Genomic DNA, 17214 nt, shown 5'->3' with positions numbered 1-17214 from the left:
TTGCTCCAACAGAGTTCCACCTTCCTTGGCTCCCAGAATGGAACTGACTCTGGTCTCAGCCTAGGCTGTTTATATAGGCCAGGGCCTGCCCCCTTCTGGTCAGCTGACCCAACCTCCATTGCCCCGGCAACCGGCACCTGTCCCTCTTTCTAGGAGCAGGGCACTTCAGTGTCCTGCGACACAGAAACACAGCCTTTTCTAAAGCTAAACGAGTTGGAACGGCTTTGGCTGATTACATTTTCAGGCCTCTAAGTCTGGTACCAGGGGCACTGTATGTATATATGCTATGGCTGCTTCTGTGCCATGCTCAATCCAGGAACTGAATGGGCACATAAATAAAAAATGTCCACTTATTTGACCAGGAATGAAGGGAATGTCTTAGTCCTCACAAAAGAGGGCCTGTCAGTCAGACAAGGAGGGCCTCAAAGGAACAAAAAGTTTCCAGCTGGAGACCCAGGATCAGAATGGACCCAGGAAAAGAAATCAACACACCACTTCCAGATACAATAGCCTCACTATATGCTGTGAGGATAAGAGGAGGAAAAACATGAAGTGGAGAGAAGCTTTAGAAAACAATTTATTAGGAAATGAGTTTGAGAAGAAACTACTGAGCCCAGAAAGAGTTTAAAAAATGTTAAAGAGGGAAAGATTGGGTTTAATTTAAGTTGATATCAAAAGTAATAAGCCAAGACTCAAAAAAGAAATATTTTTTTTTATTAAAAAGAACCAATTAATAGGAAGCTAAGCAAAGGGAAACCGAAGTAGTGGCAGTCCCCAAACACTAGATTGGGGAAGCCCTGCTGAAAGTATATTCATCATGTGGACTTAGTCATGTGACAGTGGCAAAAGGTGAAGGACTGGAAAACATGTCATATGTTACATGCCAAGAATTAATAATATAAAGATCTGACAAGCTAAGCTGTTTATAGTGCAAAACTATAACAAAGGTGTTACTATGATATCTGGAGATACTACTACATATCTTGGAGAGCTTTTTTTCAATACAATAATGACTTTAGATCAGTAAAGACATAGAGATAAGACAGTAGGACTTTGTAGTACTGTAATAAATTAGACTAAGGCAAAAGGCCATATACAATATCTGAATTGCAAATGAAATACTAGTATGAATTGGTGATGTTCAAATCAAGCCCAGTCCTACTCAAACAGCCTTAACTCCAAAAGGAAGGTCAGTGAGAATTAGAGATACTCAGCACTTTGCAGGACTGAAACTAAGCTATCCTATCCTACCCTACCCTTTCTACAATACAGGAACGATCTTCTCATTAACCTAATGTAAATATAAATGAGGGAGATTGAAAGCACTGCAGATAGAAGTTTGTGACACAATGCACATGTCTTCTGGGTTATCAGAGGTAAAGGATGTAATAAAGAATAAATATATTGTGAAGAAGTTGAAGGCCAGCTTTTGAATTGCTTATACTGAGAGTCACACAAGTCTTTAGACTTCTGAGATGCTCCTTTTGGGAATAACTAGTATGAACCTACTGGAAGGCTCATGATCTAGCCTTTAATTATTTCTGTACATCAGTCCTTACCACAAGAGATTCTGGAAGAAATACTTATCCTAGTCTTACTGCTTTAGGATAATAAACACAGAAGTGTTATCTAAAGCTGAAATGTCAAAAATGGACCCCTGAAACAAATTAAACAGATAAAGGATAAATCCACTGGAAGCAGATTTCCAAAGCCAGACCATATACATTTAAGAGTCCTGAAAGAATTTCAGAATGAAATGGCTGAGCTAAGAACAAAACTATACAATAATTCAAGTTATTAGCATTACCAGAGATATAAGGCTGCAAATTAGTGTACCTATAATGGAACTAAACTATAAAGCTTATTGCCTCAAGGTGCCACTGATACCAAGGGTAACATTCTATTATTCCTGGTGATGAAAAGGATGCTTGGGGTACTTATATGCCCAAAATAATTCTATTCCTGGACATGTAGCCCAGAATACTTAGACAATTATACACAACTATAAAGAAGCTGTTATTACACATACACATGTCCAAAAGCCATAGGAAGGCACGTATGTACATTTTCCCTCATAGATCAGGGGTTAGGGTACTCATGTGGGAAGTTGAAGGTCCTAGGCCCCTCTTGCCCAAAGTGGGGCTGAACTTAGATGTACCTGCTGGCCCAGCACAGTACTAACGAAGCTGGTCATCTATTATTTGGTTCCTTTCTCTGGCACTCCTTTTGAAGCTCAATCACTAGTACAGAAATTGGAAACAGGGAATCAGGGAAGTGCTTTTGCCTCACTAGGAGCACAAGCTCAAGCAAAAACCCAGGACCCTATCCCTGCCAGACCAGTGGCCACTCAGAGGTGGCTACATACTCTCTGACTTGCTCCCTTCTCCCTGTCCCCACGTATCTCCCACATACCTTTATCTCCTAACTGCCAAGGGTCCAGTTTCAAAAGGAGTGTATGAACTAGACAGCAACTGATTTGGGGTGTTGATCAGAAAGACTTAAGATCAAAAGTTGTGTGTGTGGAAGGTGCAGACCCCAGATCCTCCAGCTTCCCAGATGAATGCTGTAACCACAGAGCTGCCTGGGGAGAAGACACAGCAGGGCTTTTACGTATTTATTTGTTATCCAGTCTGCTTATTAGTCCATGTCTGCAGGGCTACATACCCAGAAATAGAATTCCAATGAGCATCCAAGTGTCAAAAATGCCCTGGAGATGACCAGGACCAAATAAGATGGCATCCTGAGAGATTAGGAGGATTTATATTGATTTATTTCTGTCAACATATAGGAAGCCCTTTAAATGGAGCAATTACTGTGATAATTTTTAAACTGATCTAGCATAGATCTGAAAACTTCTGCAACAGGGCTTGATAACCTATCACCTATGGGCCATATCCTGCCCATGGAGCCTTTTGATCCAGTTTGTGGACATGGGGCTTCAGTGAAATTGGGTGGCAGGGGGCTTCAGCATATGATGCTTTTTGCATTCTGGCACAGGGAAGAGCCAGCAACAAATGCTTTTTTCATGCCAGAGGTGAGTGTTTTCCCCATGTCAGTGCTGGAAAAAGTAGCAGTAGCAGAAGTGGTGGGAAATGACAGCAGTGGGCATTTTCCCCATGCCAGATATAGCTGCTTTTCCTGTGCCAGTGCAGGGAAGAGCGGTGGTAGTAGGAGCAGGTTTAAAGGAAAGCAGCAGTAGCATCTGAGTCCTAGCAACTGCCCACTCCTTCTGGCCCACCTCTAACCCAAACTGGGTCCATCTAGCCTTAGAAAGTTGTCCACCATTGTTCCACAATAATCATCAGCGTAGTGATGAATTTTAAGGTGGCTTAGGAGGCCATTCCGTGCTCTGCAAGTTTTTTTCCACCAATATGACAAATCTTGGGGAGGAGGCGGATGACGTCTTCTTTTAATGAGATGTTAGTGAGACCTCAGATTCACGGTTGAATAGAGTCTTGAAATGATCCTTCCAGCGTTGCTTGATGGATATGTTGTCCATGAGAAGGGTGGAGCCATCCTGGGATTGTAGCACTGGAACATGACCCATGGATGGCTTTTATTGCTTAAAAGAAGCTTCTCATTTCTGGATCTCCATGGCCTTCACTTGCCACCACTGTACCATAGCCTCCTCTGAACTACAGCTTTAAACCAATGGTAAACCTCTCATTTTTGGTGGTTGGAGGGTTTATTTTTCCAAATGCAGAATGTGACTCTCTTTTGATGAATAAGTGCTAGGATTTCCTCATGGTTCTCATCAAACCCATCTTGGTGATGGTAGGTGGAGTATCCAATTGATTCAGCACATGTGCCTGGATGTCCTTGATGTCATCAGATAAGTGACAGAGCCTCTCAATAAGGCATCACTGAGGAGCTACACATTTAGCTTGGTCTTGGAGTGCCTTGATGTCGAAGTTCTTCCACATTCCTTTCAGTAGTTTATGGTGTTGTGGAGCAAACTGTATGTCCGTGACTGATCTGACTAAAAGGTGGCCTGTCCAGAAGTCATCTGCACCTCTCAGGACTCAGGTGATAGGGAAGTCAGTACAAATCACAGGCTCTGACAATCATGTAGTCAAGAAAATGCCAGTGATTAGAGTGTAGATGTTTCCAAGTGGTCTTATATTTGTCACTCTGTCTGAAGATAGTCATGCTCTGCACATTTGCTGAGGAAGGGGATAACATTAAAGTTGGCTTTCCCCACCCCCTCTTCCCCAGTGGTACCACTTCAGAGTGTCACCCAGCTCTTGTATTGAAGTCACCCATGAAGATAAACTTGTCTTTTTTGGCAATGGCAATCAGGACTGTCAAGAACACAGTAGAACTGTTTATTGTTGACTTCTTCACACAAGTTCCACAATAACCTGCCAGCAACCAACCATGAGCAAAAAAATAATTAACACTTCAGCCAAATAAATTTCCAGTACATCTTGACTTAGATATCTTTAGATACAAGCTATTTCATACTAAAATGGTTAGTGAATACTAAGGTTCTCAGATGTCCCCCAAATCTATGCCCAAAGCAAGGCACTCTACAGTAACAAAAGAGGGCTCCTGATTGAATGCTTCTATTACATATAGCTGTTGCACTTTGATCAGAAGAGACAGGTTTATTTTCCAGCTAAGATGAGGTGCCCAGGTACATGAACTTAAGTTAGTTCATGCTTCAAAGCATAAGAAGTCTGAGAGATTTGTCTCATTATCAGGTCATTATATAATTGTTTACATCAGGAATCCTGGAACTTCCATGGTAGCATCTGGTACTGGACACTTTTAGGAACTGTATATTGGTCTAAATGGTCCATTGAGCTAATGGTTAAGGCAATTCCTATGAGATTAACAGAATCAGAAATTTAAAAAGAGGACCTCTACAATCATTATAAACTTGAAGAGTTTTCTTTAGGTCTCTTTCTATGGCTGTAGATTCCATTATGGAAGAAAAAAATAGAGTAGACATCAATGGGAATTTTGTCTTTGTAAAATTAGTAGCCCCGGGGTATGTTTTACTACGGATGCATGCTCAGAGCTCTTCATGCTATAAATGGGAGGATATAGAAGCACTGAAGGGAGGCTTTATATCACAGACCTCTATTAATTTATATGTTAACAAACTTGCTCTTTAATTAGGGAATATAGTATAATTAGAATATTTTTAAAAGTCCTATCAAAAAAGAGAACAAGTGAAGAACAAAATATGAACAGGCCCAATAAAATCATGTTTGTTAAGGAAGAATTCTTAGCACAAGATGTGGTTAGATTCTCAGAGCAATTAAGTCTGTACAAGACTGCCTTTTCAGAAAATACAAAAGAAGTGGATTTTAAATAAGTATTTTCTTAGAAGTGTCCATTAAAAGTAGTTTTGAATGTAAAAGTTTATAGAAAAGAAAACATGAAAACTAAGTTTGTCTTTGTTAATTTTTATCATGCTGTTGCTTCTGTCCATGGCCCATTTATAGAAGGATTTTGCAGCTATAAAGAAAAGTAATGAAACTGTTAAGTTGAAAGTGTACAGACACGTTATAGTTGCTTTAATCATACACCAGAAAAAACTAAAGGCTAGGGGCCACCTATTACGTACCTTACTGAAATTCCATTCCACCCTGGTTGAGTCACTGAAAAATAGTTAATACAAAGGGTAGCTCCTCTTCCTCTCCACTGCTTCTTCAGACAGAATATCAAAGCTGATGATGGCTTATAATAAAAGACAGGATTGTTAAGGACTTGAGCAGATTGGAATGGGATTTCATTTAGGCATTTGGACAAACAGCAGGTTTGCCCCCCCAAAAAAAAAAAAGCAAAAAAGGGGAGGGGACACCCAGAATGAATTTAGACATCAGATCCTTTTTGGTAGTAATTAATGTTTTAAGTGGGTGGTAAGGGATCATATGGTTCCTTTAGAAGTTGTGAGGTAAAGATTAACTTTCACTTTTATTAGAAGAAAAATGATAAAAATGCTAAACTAACAATAGAAGATTGGGTTGCAAAATTGTAATCATTAATTTTACATTTATAAGGCAGAAAAGATTAGGTAAATGTGTGAACAGGAATTGCGTAATTATGTATGTAAATGATAATGCAGGCAATTTTGTATGTCCTATTAACCATTTTGTATATTCAACTAAACAGCGAGCTCACTTGAAAATCTGAGTCCCAAGGTGAGGAAACGGTAGGCCCAGGGATAACAAAAAGACCTCAGTAACCTTTGTTCAGGCATGAGTTCTGTCTATAAGGGAACTGTGGTTTGCCATAATATTGTTTCCCCCCTGCCCCTATCAATATGTGAAAGCCTTTTGCCAATTTTTGCTTCCTGGACTCAATAACAAGTGACCATATTCTCTACTATTTCTGTGGTAGTAGTTGGTGCAACAGTCATGTTTTTTGGCAAGGTTCCATAGGCCATGGGAAAAACTTACCATGCCCTCAAGCTGTACAGCTGCAGGGAGGATGTCTCCTGCACCTGAAGCAGAAGAAATGGGTCCACACAGTGCACTGGGTACCAGTAAAGCATTCCTTAGTAACAGGGCCAGTGTGGATGCAGCATGCCGATAGCACTAAAGCATATGAAACTGCTGAAGTGCCTGGTAGTTTACTATACAGACATGACCATAACATGACCTATATAACTCCACAATGTCAGAAGATTAGATTTTTTAGAAACTTAATTAGAGTTCACTGAAATCCAGGAGGATCTCTGTTGAACACAAATAACTTGGGATGAGACCCTTAAATCAGAACTGCATATGCAGCAAACTAATGTGTTTTATCTCCAATGACTTTTTTGCCATTTTTCTTTGCCTTGATCAGATACTTGTAAAGGACTGAATTTACTTTTATCTAGTGTTTATAACTGATGTTGGTAACATTCAGGAATAAAGTTGCTCTCTAGAAAACAACAAATCAATTCCTTAATTTACATAGTGGCTTTAATTCTATTTAATACTCTGTAAGATTGTAATGGTCAAAATACTTCTTGGTGTATTATTTCAGAAGTAAATCCATTAAGTACAAAATAATTTTCAGGGAAGCCCATGTAATATCTAAAATTATCTTTATTTTTCCTTTAATTAGAAAAAAATTCTGTCAAATAGTTATTTTTGGAAAACATTCTCTCTTGTGTTCCATGGTTCTTCTCTGGGAACAAATTCAATCTAAATGAAATTGGTACCCTTATTTATTTTCAAGTATTCCATATGTACTGAGGAATCATAAAGCACGTGAGATGCTTAATAAAGATCAAACACAGAAGAGAATTGAAAAAGGTAACGATCTAAACAGCTGTGCGCCCAGCTGAGCAACCAACCACTTTCACTCAAATCCTAAACTAAAATGTTTTGCTCAGTAGATACGGTATTTAATAATGCTCGTTATTAGATCTGACAGACACATGCACAGTCTGTATCCAGTCCTGAAAATCTCACAAATGATGGGATTGCAGTGGTATTATCATCAGCTAATATTCGTACTGATACATTTTAATCTCAGTTTTCAATAATTTTTTCTTATCCTTTATTTCTCAAACCGAATCACATTTCATCTTATGGTGACCAGTATATGAACAAGTGTATGAGGTCAGACCTTTGCCTGTAAGTTTTAAGTATGATTCAGTGACTCAGGAAAACATGGATTACTCAAACCCAGTAACTTCTGGGCATAAAATTGCAAGCAAACTGGTTCTATAAAAAAAAAGTGAACTTGTTTTGAACCATATTTGGACAGTACACAAAGTTTTGGTAAGCACCGTAATGATTTATTTGAAGAAAACGATCTTTTGGGTAATATATTCTAAAAGATAATGGAAAAAAGAATGAAAAACTACATTAAGCATGACTGTAGTCATAGGGTAAATGGGAATATATGTTCCACCACCATTTATATATAAAAAGCTGATTCACTACTAGTTTATAAAGCCAAATTAAATCTAGATTTTTAGAAACAGTAAACAAGAAGAAGCTATTTAAACAGTGTAAGATATGCTATTTGCCACACCTCTGAGAGGTGCAACACACAACTCATAGCTTAGGTAAAGGTAAATAATGCAGCTATGAAAGCGTAATCACTTTTTTATATTCTCTGTCCCAGGCTCCCCATTTAACTTAGTTCAAGGACCTATTTAAATTATGCCCACTTCCTTGGGCTGTTCTTTAAGCCATGGTGGCTGCAATCCCAATAGCCTCTACTGAGGCTTTGCTGACTTTGGGGAACAGTTCATTTGAAACTGGTGAAACCAGATTTGGTGGGCAGGTGGGGGTGAATAGTGTCATGGTCATACCCCCCTTTTAGATAGCACCATGGGAGCAGGAGGTGGGTACATTTAGGCCCCTGAAACAGATAACAACTTCCCCCTTCAATTCCCTTCTGTGCTCAACAGCACAATCCCTCTCCTCCTATACCCCACTTCACCAATCTACTCCAAACAATCTCCAGCTGACCCAGGGGCTGCAGGGGGCTCCAGAGACACTCCTGCCCTGCTCCAACTATGCTGCAGGTGAACCAGGCTCAGCCTGAATGTCCCGTCAGTTCAGAAGCAGCTTTACCGCCACTATCCCAAACCAAACCCAGCTCCCTACTCAGCCTTTCCACAGCCCTGGCTGGAGGCATCCAGGTCTGGCCAGGATGGCTGCAGCAAGAGGGTCTACAAGTGTAAGTACAGAGGCTGAGTAGTTCCCATCTGCCCTTGGATCACTGAGAACAGTGGCAGCAGCAGACAGCAGAGGAGGAAATGGGGAGGGAAGGAATGTGCCACTAAGCATGGAGAGGAGATGAATTTCATAGATTTCATAGATTTCATAGACATTAGGGCTGGAAGGGACCTCGGGAGATCATCGAGTCCAGCCCCCTGCCCAAAGGACAGGAAGTCAGCTAGGATCATAGGAAGGATTCTTACTTCCCGTGGGCATTTTAAAAGAGTTCCTGACTGCTTCTTCCATGGCATGGTCTGCTTGCCCTACTGGAGGGTGAATGGCTGGAAGCAGGGGTACAGCCACCCCTGTAGTACTAGGTACTGCACCCACCTTTTTAAGATCCTGGATCCACCTACGGAAACTAACACCCTAAATGAAGCAGACCTTTGATAAGTACCTTGTCTCAGAGTTATACCTACATATTACACTGTCCCAAGCACTCTTATTGCCCTAGACTAGGGGTTTCACACATCTGGTCACAGGCCATATTGGCTAGGGACAAACATTAAAAAAACCTGAGCCTGAATTGATTCAATCAAGTGCAAGTGTGGCAATTCAATCTTTGCAGGTTAGGCTAACCTGGATAGGCTGAATCAGTTTGTAAATGTACAGACATCCCAGACATGCAGGCACATGACTGCAGTGGCTCAGGCTAGAAGTCAGGGGGCTCTAGAGCAGCCCTCCCTTCCCTTCTATACAGCTGAGCTGAGGGGTGCATGGCCAGGCCCTGGCAGGAGACTCTGATTAGGGAAGGGTCCCCTCCTCCCACCTGGGAATTGATAACACAATGTTTATCATCCCATTAAAGAAAACAGGGGGGCATTACCAGCTACCTGTTCATTATGCCTTTGTCTGCTAGATCAGTGGTTTCCAAACTTTTTTGATCACACACCTCTATCAGTAAAAAATTTTTGAGCACGCACCCCCAATATATGTATATTTATATTCGCGTACTCCTATCAGTAAAAAAAATTGAGCATGCACCCCCAATATATGTATATTTATATAAATATACATCTAAATAGAAGTTCTAATATTTTCTTCCTGCACCCCAATGGATCATCTTGCGCACCCCACTTTGGAGACCTCTGTGCTAGATAATGCTGTGTGTCTGTGTAAGGCAGAGGGGAAGGGGGAATCTCTGCTTAGAGGGGTGGGGGGTGGTGGTAGAAGCCAGACAGATAGCTGCAGTCTCTGCTGAGCTCCAGCCAGGGAACAGACAGGAGGGGGTCAGCCCTGTTGTGTCACAGAGAGCCCCACCCAGCCAGAGAGCATGCTGGGGGAGCCTGATTTAACTTAAGCCAGAAAGGGGCCTGGGACAGACATTATATAACCTGGTTTGATCCAAATCAGTTAAGTCTGATACTATATTCAACCAGGTTTATCTCAAACGAGTTTCAGCCGTTTTCAATTTGGTTTATGTGCACCGAACATCTTTTCTGTTACAGCTTTAAACCAGTTTATGATCACTTTAAATCAGTTTATGTATAATGTCTGTCCCTAGCCATCATGCCTGCAGACCTGTTCCATCCACACAAAGATAAGGAATGGATTTGAATCTGGGGCCTTTGGCCCTGGTGAACATGACCCTTGGTGACAAAGGAGTCATCAAGGGCTTTGTTCATAATACCAATATAGCCTGTGGCTTGCCCACTGCTCCTGCCACAATGACTACCACACCCACCATGTGCAAAGAACCCTATAGTCCCGTTCCAGCCCTGGAGCCAAAGTAAGTTTGATACCACTGCCCCAGACCAGCCTCTGATGAACCCTTCTGCCCATAGCTGATTGCACCACAAGATCCTCAGACAGCATTTTTATAGATGCGTTCAATAGTGAAGTCTTCAGGCTCTTACCAGGGTCTTTGCACCCTCCAAAAAGCTCTTTATGTGATATCTTCAGTCTCGGTTAACATCCCATCATCACAAAAGAAAATATTTCCGAAATATTTGAGGGCCTTTTTTTTTCTTCTTCTATTAGATGACCAGTTCAAAAATGCTTAACTTACTTGGATGAAGTAAGACTAAAATAGTCTTTTCTCAGCTTCCACTTAGTAGAAATCATATAATACTGTTTTCACTGAATGTAGATGCATGTAATAAGTAGCAAATACTGTTCATAGACTGAATTATAGAGTTAATAGGGCAAATGATATTACAGTAAGTAGCATTTAGAGCACTTAAATCGAATATGCAAAAGTGTGCAATTAAATCAATAAAATTGATCTCATGATAACAATGGGATTAACTCTCCACCAATATAAATCCTGTGCAACTCTGAAGTCTTAGCATGTGCTCCAAGATCATTATTCACTAGAGTGCTCCCAACATGGCGCTGGGCATTTTAATTAGTAAGCAAGGCTAATTAAAGCATCCACCCATCACATGCAACAGCGGCACAGAGTGCCTCTACACTGAGGAAATGGCATTGATGCACTTTAAACTAAAGCACAATCAAATGCATTTTAGTTCAAAGCTCATTGCCGCCATTTTCTCAGTGCAAAGGCATGCTGCACTGCTAATACATGTGGCGCATGAGGGTGCCCATGTGCATGAGGCTGCCTGTGTGCATTAATTTATATGCTCCAGAAGACTCAGTTAATCAAATCTGCTCTGATGCACTGGATTTCCAGCATATTGCAGCAGGCTTTCCACATGTGTGCAAGTGTGGCAAAGCAGTATATCAGTTATCCACGTGCCTTGTTCTGTTGGGGCACAAGTCATCACAGAATTTGGCTGTAACAATCAAAAGTTTAATGGACTCCAAAATCAAAGTGCTTAATAAAGTTTAAAATTAATACATTTCAATGCAGGAGAAGGTTCTGAATTTTAAATACAGACTGTGAAATGAGAGAGATGATTAATTTGGAGTCAGCTACAATATGTGCTGATTAGTATGGAATTTGGCATGTGTGACCATCAAAACTAGCATTTGTGAGTATAAAGAGGGATACAGGAAGCCAGAACACATTAAAAGTTTATACTAATATGAAGAATGGAGGGAAACTGAAGGACTGAGCAGATTTAAATCTATTTTTCAAATGCATAGGAAGAGAGTCACAAGGTGAGAGACTCTCTGGAAAGGATAAAATCAGCTGTAATTGACTAGCGAGGTGGGTTCATAGTTCAGACATTTATTTTCATCCTATTTTTTCTTCATCATAGAATGTAATTACATAAAAATAAATATGCACCGACAAAATATGTGACATTAATAAAATACTGGTGTTAATTAAATTTAATAGGTATGGGGAACATTATTTGGGCATCACTGAAACAATGAGTTTTAAATTTCTGCTAACAAAATAATACTTTTCAGGTATTCTTTACTATCTACAACTCAGAGCATATTTCTGAAATTAAAAGATTCCAAACTTTTAAAGAAAAACTGAATAGTTAGAAAGAAACAGTTTCATCCTTTAAAATAAAATGCTTGAAATAACTTATTATTTTGGAACAAAGTGCAATGGATTCAACTGAACATGAAAAATATAATTTAACTAAATATTATAATTATTCATTCTGTGCTTAATAACCACAGAGAATAACAAATGTTTGAACTAACAGAAATGCTAGAAGTTTCTTCCAGTTTTGTTATTGAGTTTTTATATAAATTTGGACAGCATGACATAATCACTGTAAAAAGCCTTTGATTTTGGAGTGCTTTTTCCAAGTCACTAATGTGTTTTTATGGTGATATTTTTATGAAAGGAAAAATGCAAAATGTATAATTGACGGGCTGACTATCTATTAAGAATAGTTACAGATATAGCAGTCACCATTAAACAATGAACATCACTAAGAAATTCTTCACATTTGCCAGGTTTCTTTTTTAAAAAAATTATAAAGCAGCTGCAGCAACTTAGACTGCATTAGGTGGCAGCTGTTATTGTTAATGTGCTTCTTGTGTTTTTTTAGTGATGATCACATTACTTACAAGGCTATGTTCTTCTGCTATGTGGTGGGTAGAGAGAAGGAAAAAGTAGTAGTATGGAATGCCTGCCAGTGTGCTGAGTTTCACCACCAACTGTTACTGTTTTTGTACTGCAGGTGCAAACATGCGTTTTCCAATATGGTATTGCAATTGCAACGTCTGTTGTTGCAATAGCCACAGAACAATTGCTTTACAGTTAAATAAGTTCCACAGGAATCAAAATACTTCAATTACCCCGACTTTTCTCCCATTACCTCCATGTGTGGTGGAAGTGCAGCTATACAAGTTAAGATTGTCTCCTGTGCAGGTGCATTAATTTGTGGTTGAGGAACAAGGAAATCCTTCCATGGGGTGTGGGAAACCCCAGACTCTAGGAATCATGGCTGCTGCTAACCCTAGGACTTGGGGAATGAGTGGAACGCACAGACCCTAGGGATAATAGGTGCTATGATCCCTATGAGTCAGGGGGTTTATATTGGGCATGGTGCACCCCTGTGACTGGGAGCCCTGTCACCTGAGATGGGGAGACCCTGCTACACACCAAGTTAAAGTTGGATAGCAACCAGCTATAAAATTAGTACACATTTTTTAGGTCTAACTTCATAGCTGGTTGGAGATTTTATTGTTTGGTAGCTACTTTGCATGTATAACTAGTTAATTGTGCAACTAGTTAATTGTGTAATGTTTAGAGAAGGTCTCAGAAGACATCTAAAAAAGGACCACTTGTGTGGTTGTTATACCAAGTTTAAGTCTAGAAAAGAAATATATTAATACACCTACTTTTGCAACACATTCTTACCCTTAAAATTGTATCAGAAAAAAATTAAGAGTATGGCAAGGACCCAGCAGTCTTTGGCATGACCTATTTTTTAGGGACTTGAGCACAGCAGGATACAGGCGTACTTAGGTACCTAACAGGCAGAATAGAAACTGGCCCTTTGATGTCAAGAAAGATAAATAAGAATGAGTTTGTTGCCAGTAGGTCTTGTTTGACCAATCTTATTTCCTTTTACGACTAGGTGGCCCATCACCTGGACAAGGGAGAGGACATTGATGTTATACATCTTGACTTCAAAAAAGCCTTTGATCCGGTATCCCATGATCACCTCTTGGCAAAACTGGCCAACTGTGGCCTTGGGTTCACCACGATCTGCTGGCTGGAGAAGTGAGTCCGTGGTCAGACCCAGAGGGTGGTGGTTGGTGGAAGTCAATAGTCATGGTGCTCTGTGACTGGTGGAGTCCTCCAAGGCTCTGTCCTTGGACCTATATTGTTCAACATCTTCATTAACGATGTGAATATTAAAGTCAGAAGCAGACTGGCTAAGTTCACCGGTGATACCAAACTCTGGGGCAAAGCATCCACACCTGAGGACAGGAAGGTGATTCAGGCTGACCTTGATAGACTCAGGAAATAGGCAGATGAGAACCTGATGGTGTTTAACACTGAAAAATGCAAGGATCTCCACCTTGGGAGGACAAACTTGCAGTATCCATACAGGCTCAGCAGTGCTATGCTGGCTAGCACTACGGATGAAAGGGACTTGGGTATCATGATTGACCACAAGATGATATAAGCCTTCAGTGTGATGCTGCAGCTAGTAAAGCAAGCAAAATGCTGGCTTGCATCCGCAGATGCTTCTCAAGCAAATCCCAGGACGTCATTCTCCCATTGTACTTGAACTTGGTGAGGCCGCAGTTCGAGTACTGCGTCCAGTTTTGGGCTCCACAATTCAAAAAGGATGTGGAGAAGCTTGAGAGAGTCCAGAGAAGAGCCATGCACATGATCAGAGGTCAGGAAAACAGACCTTATGACAACAGACTGAGAGCTATGGGACTCTTCAGCCTGGAAAAGCGCAGGCTTAGGGAGGATCTTATGGCCACCTATAAGTTTAACAGGGGTGTACACCAGAATCTGGGGGAACAACTAAGAAAGGAGCTTTACTGGGCCTTGTTGAAATCAATCGTTATAATATCATGTCTATAGAAATATGCCCTTATCTTCCTAAAACATAAAACAAAGCAGAAGTTAATGTTGCTTTTGTAACAGGAAATGGGGGGTGGGGGAAGCTATAGAAAATCAAAACTAGAGGAAAGTTGGACGATACAGAGCAGTCCACTAGAGTTAGTAAGGTAATTTACAATATCTAATATATTGGATGGAAAAAAGTCTTTCTCATTCTGAATTTCGAAGTAGAGTGAACACCCATATAGCATATGTTATTCTTTCAAAATTTTACAACTAATTATTTACATCTCAGTTATCAGCCCAAGGCAAAGAAATCTGCCCATATGCAAAGATCCTTTATAGTCTTATCCAGACTTAGGTCCCATGTAAGATAAATTCTGATTGCAAAGTCGATTAAATGATGCCTTCTGCGCAAAGGTGATTTTCATAGCTGTGAATTATGATGAAGTCTAATTGAACATATGCTTGCCAGATGCTTAATAGAGATATACTGATTTACACCAATTTGGGATCTGGCCCATGATTTGCAGTTCACATGGTAATTTTTGTGATTAATTTGATTTAGCAAGATGCTTAACTAGCATACACAGAATAAATTCTTGATTATATATTCAGTTTTTGTACTCAGAATTCATTATTCAGTCTATGTAGGTTGGTTCTATACTCTTTCACAAAATGTATAATTCATCTTTATAGAATATTCTTGAGGTCTAGAGTTTATATAATTATAGAAAGATTAATTTATGGATACAATAGAAGCACCCGCAGTTTGTTTGTTTTTCTATAAGATGAAAGCATGTAGTGCTATAGATCCTAATATTTAACATATTTTAATTGTCTGGGGTTTAGAAGTAACTACCTTCAATGTGTAGTACTTCGCCCCTCTGATATGAGGGGTTTTGCCCTCTTGGTAGTGCATGCTATCAGAGAAAGGATACTTGTCAGTGGTACGACAGCAGGTATACTAATATGGTTCAGCTAATTTAATTACTATTGACTATACCATAATATTTGCAGACAGAGATGATGGTGGCTAGTAGATTTTATGACTGGGGGTAGGAGGGAGGGAGGGAAGGTAAGGACACCAGTCATCAATGGGGGTGGAGTCTGAAACCTATCACTTGGAAAGGTTAAGGTGCTCCTAGATCTCTTTCTGAATCTGGGCATCCCAGGTGTGGCAGTGGCTGGAAGCATTTTTCACCAGCTCTATCTGGTAATAAGGCTGACACTTTCTTTCAGATCTGGACCTGGCTACTAACATCCAGACAGTCAGTCATTCTCAGTAGTCACTCCACAGCTTGGGAACTCTCTCCCTCTAGAAACCCATCTTTCAGAATCATTGCAAGACCTTATTTTTCGATTTTTAGGAAATAGCAGCAGTTAAGCTCTGGGTTATTGTTTGGGGAATTGTTTTTTTTTTTGTCTATTTTTATTGCTTGGTTTGATTATAAGCTTCCCTGATTTTTGTTTACTTATTTGTGGGCGGGGGAGCATCACTTACAGTCCTTGAAGGACAAAATCACAGACCCTGAGCAGATGCACCCAGCTGTCTGCTGCTTTCTTCCTGCTCTGCAGTCTCTCTCTTTCTCAGGATGAGCACACTGTCATGGTACTGCTGCCTCTACCTCTGCAACCCTGCGTCTCTTCCCAGAGCCTCTGCCTTGCTATTGCAGCCACTAACTGTCTTTCTCAGCTTACTGATTTCCAGTTCTCTCAGCTCCTCTCTCTGTTTCTCTTTTCTAATTCAGCCTCCTAGACTCTTTTCCTTGGGAGTCTTTTAACTACCTTTGGCCAGCCCCATATCTTTCACAGCTGGATCAGTCTTCCAAGTAGCCCTGTAATTAGCCTCACTGCCTGCAGCTCGCTGTAATCCCTGCTAGTCTGCAGATTCCTCCAGCCTGGAGCGTGCAGCCTTTACTAGCCAGCCTGCTACCCTCCCTCTCTTACCCCAGGGTAGACGTTTGATTAGCTTTGACTGCCTGCAGCTGGCTGTCAACCTGTGGACTCCTCCAGCCCGGAGCATGCAATCTGCTGCAAGCCTTTGTTGGTCATCCTGCTACAGGGAGGCTGGGAAGCATATGAATCAAACACATAAATAAATATAATATTGCAGTCTTTCTTTGACAAGATATTTAATAATGCATCAAGACTTATGTTAATATTGAATACCAATTTGAGTTGAGGTTTATTTATTAATTTCAAATAACATAAATATGTTCAAATAACTGACTAAATTTGAAGGCTCCGAGATGCTTCTGTGATGAGTGTCTTTTCTAGCTATAACGTATAATCAAAACCATTAAACTGTAATATGAAAAATTAATTTGATGTTCATTTTTATTCAAAACTTATTTAGTGTTTAATTATCTCCTGTACGCTGATATGTTTTCTATTGCTTCTATGGTTTCTTCGGTCATCTCTGATCCAGGTCTCTTATAACTCCTAGCAGAGAACAGCTCTGAATTTTTATAAATATCACAGGAAGGACTCTGGTCACTTATTCTTTTATGAACAAGGAAACAAAAAATGGTGGTTCTGTCACAGCTTCTATTGAAGAAGGCAGACTCTATAGATATGGATGGATGTAGGGGCTGGTGAAGACCTTTACATATTTTAACAGTTCAGAAAATATCCAGG

This window comes from Crocodylus porosus, unplaced genomic scaffold (assembly GCF_001723895.1).
Source record: "Crocodylus porosus isolate Cpor-Errol unplaced genomic scaffold, CroPor_comp1, whole genome shotgun sequence".
Taxonomy (NCBI): Eukaryota; Metazoa; Chordata; order Crocodylia; family Crocodylidae; genus Crocodylus; species Crocodylus porosus.
This window is presented reverse-complemented; position numbering follows the sequence as displayed.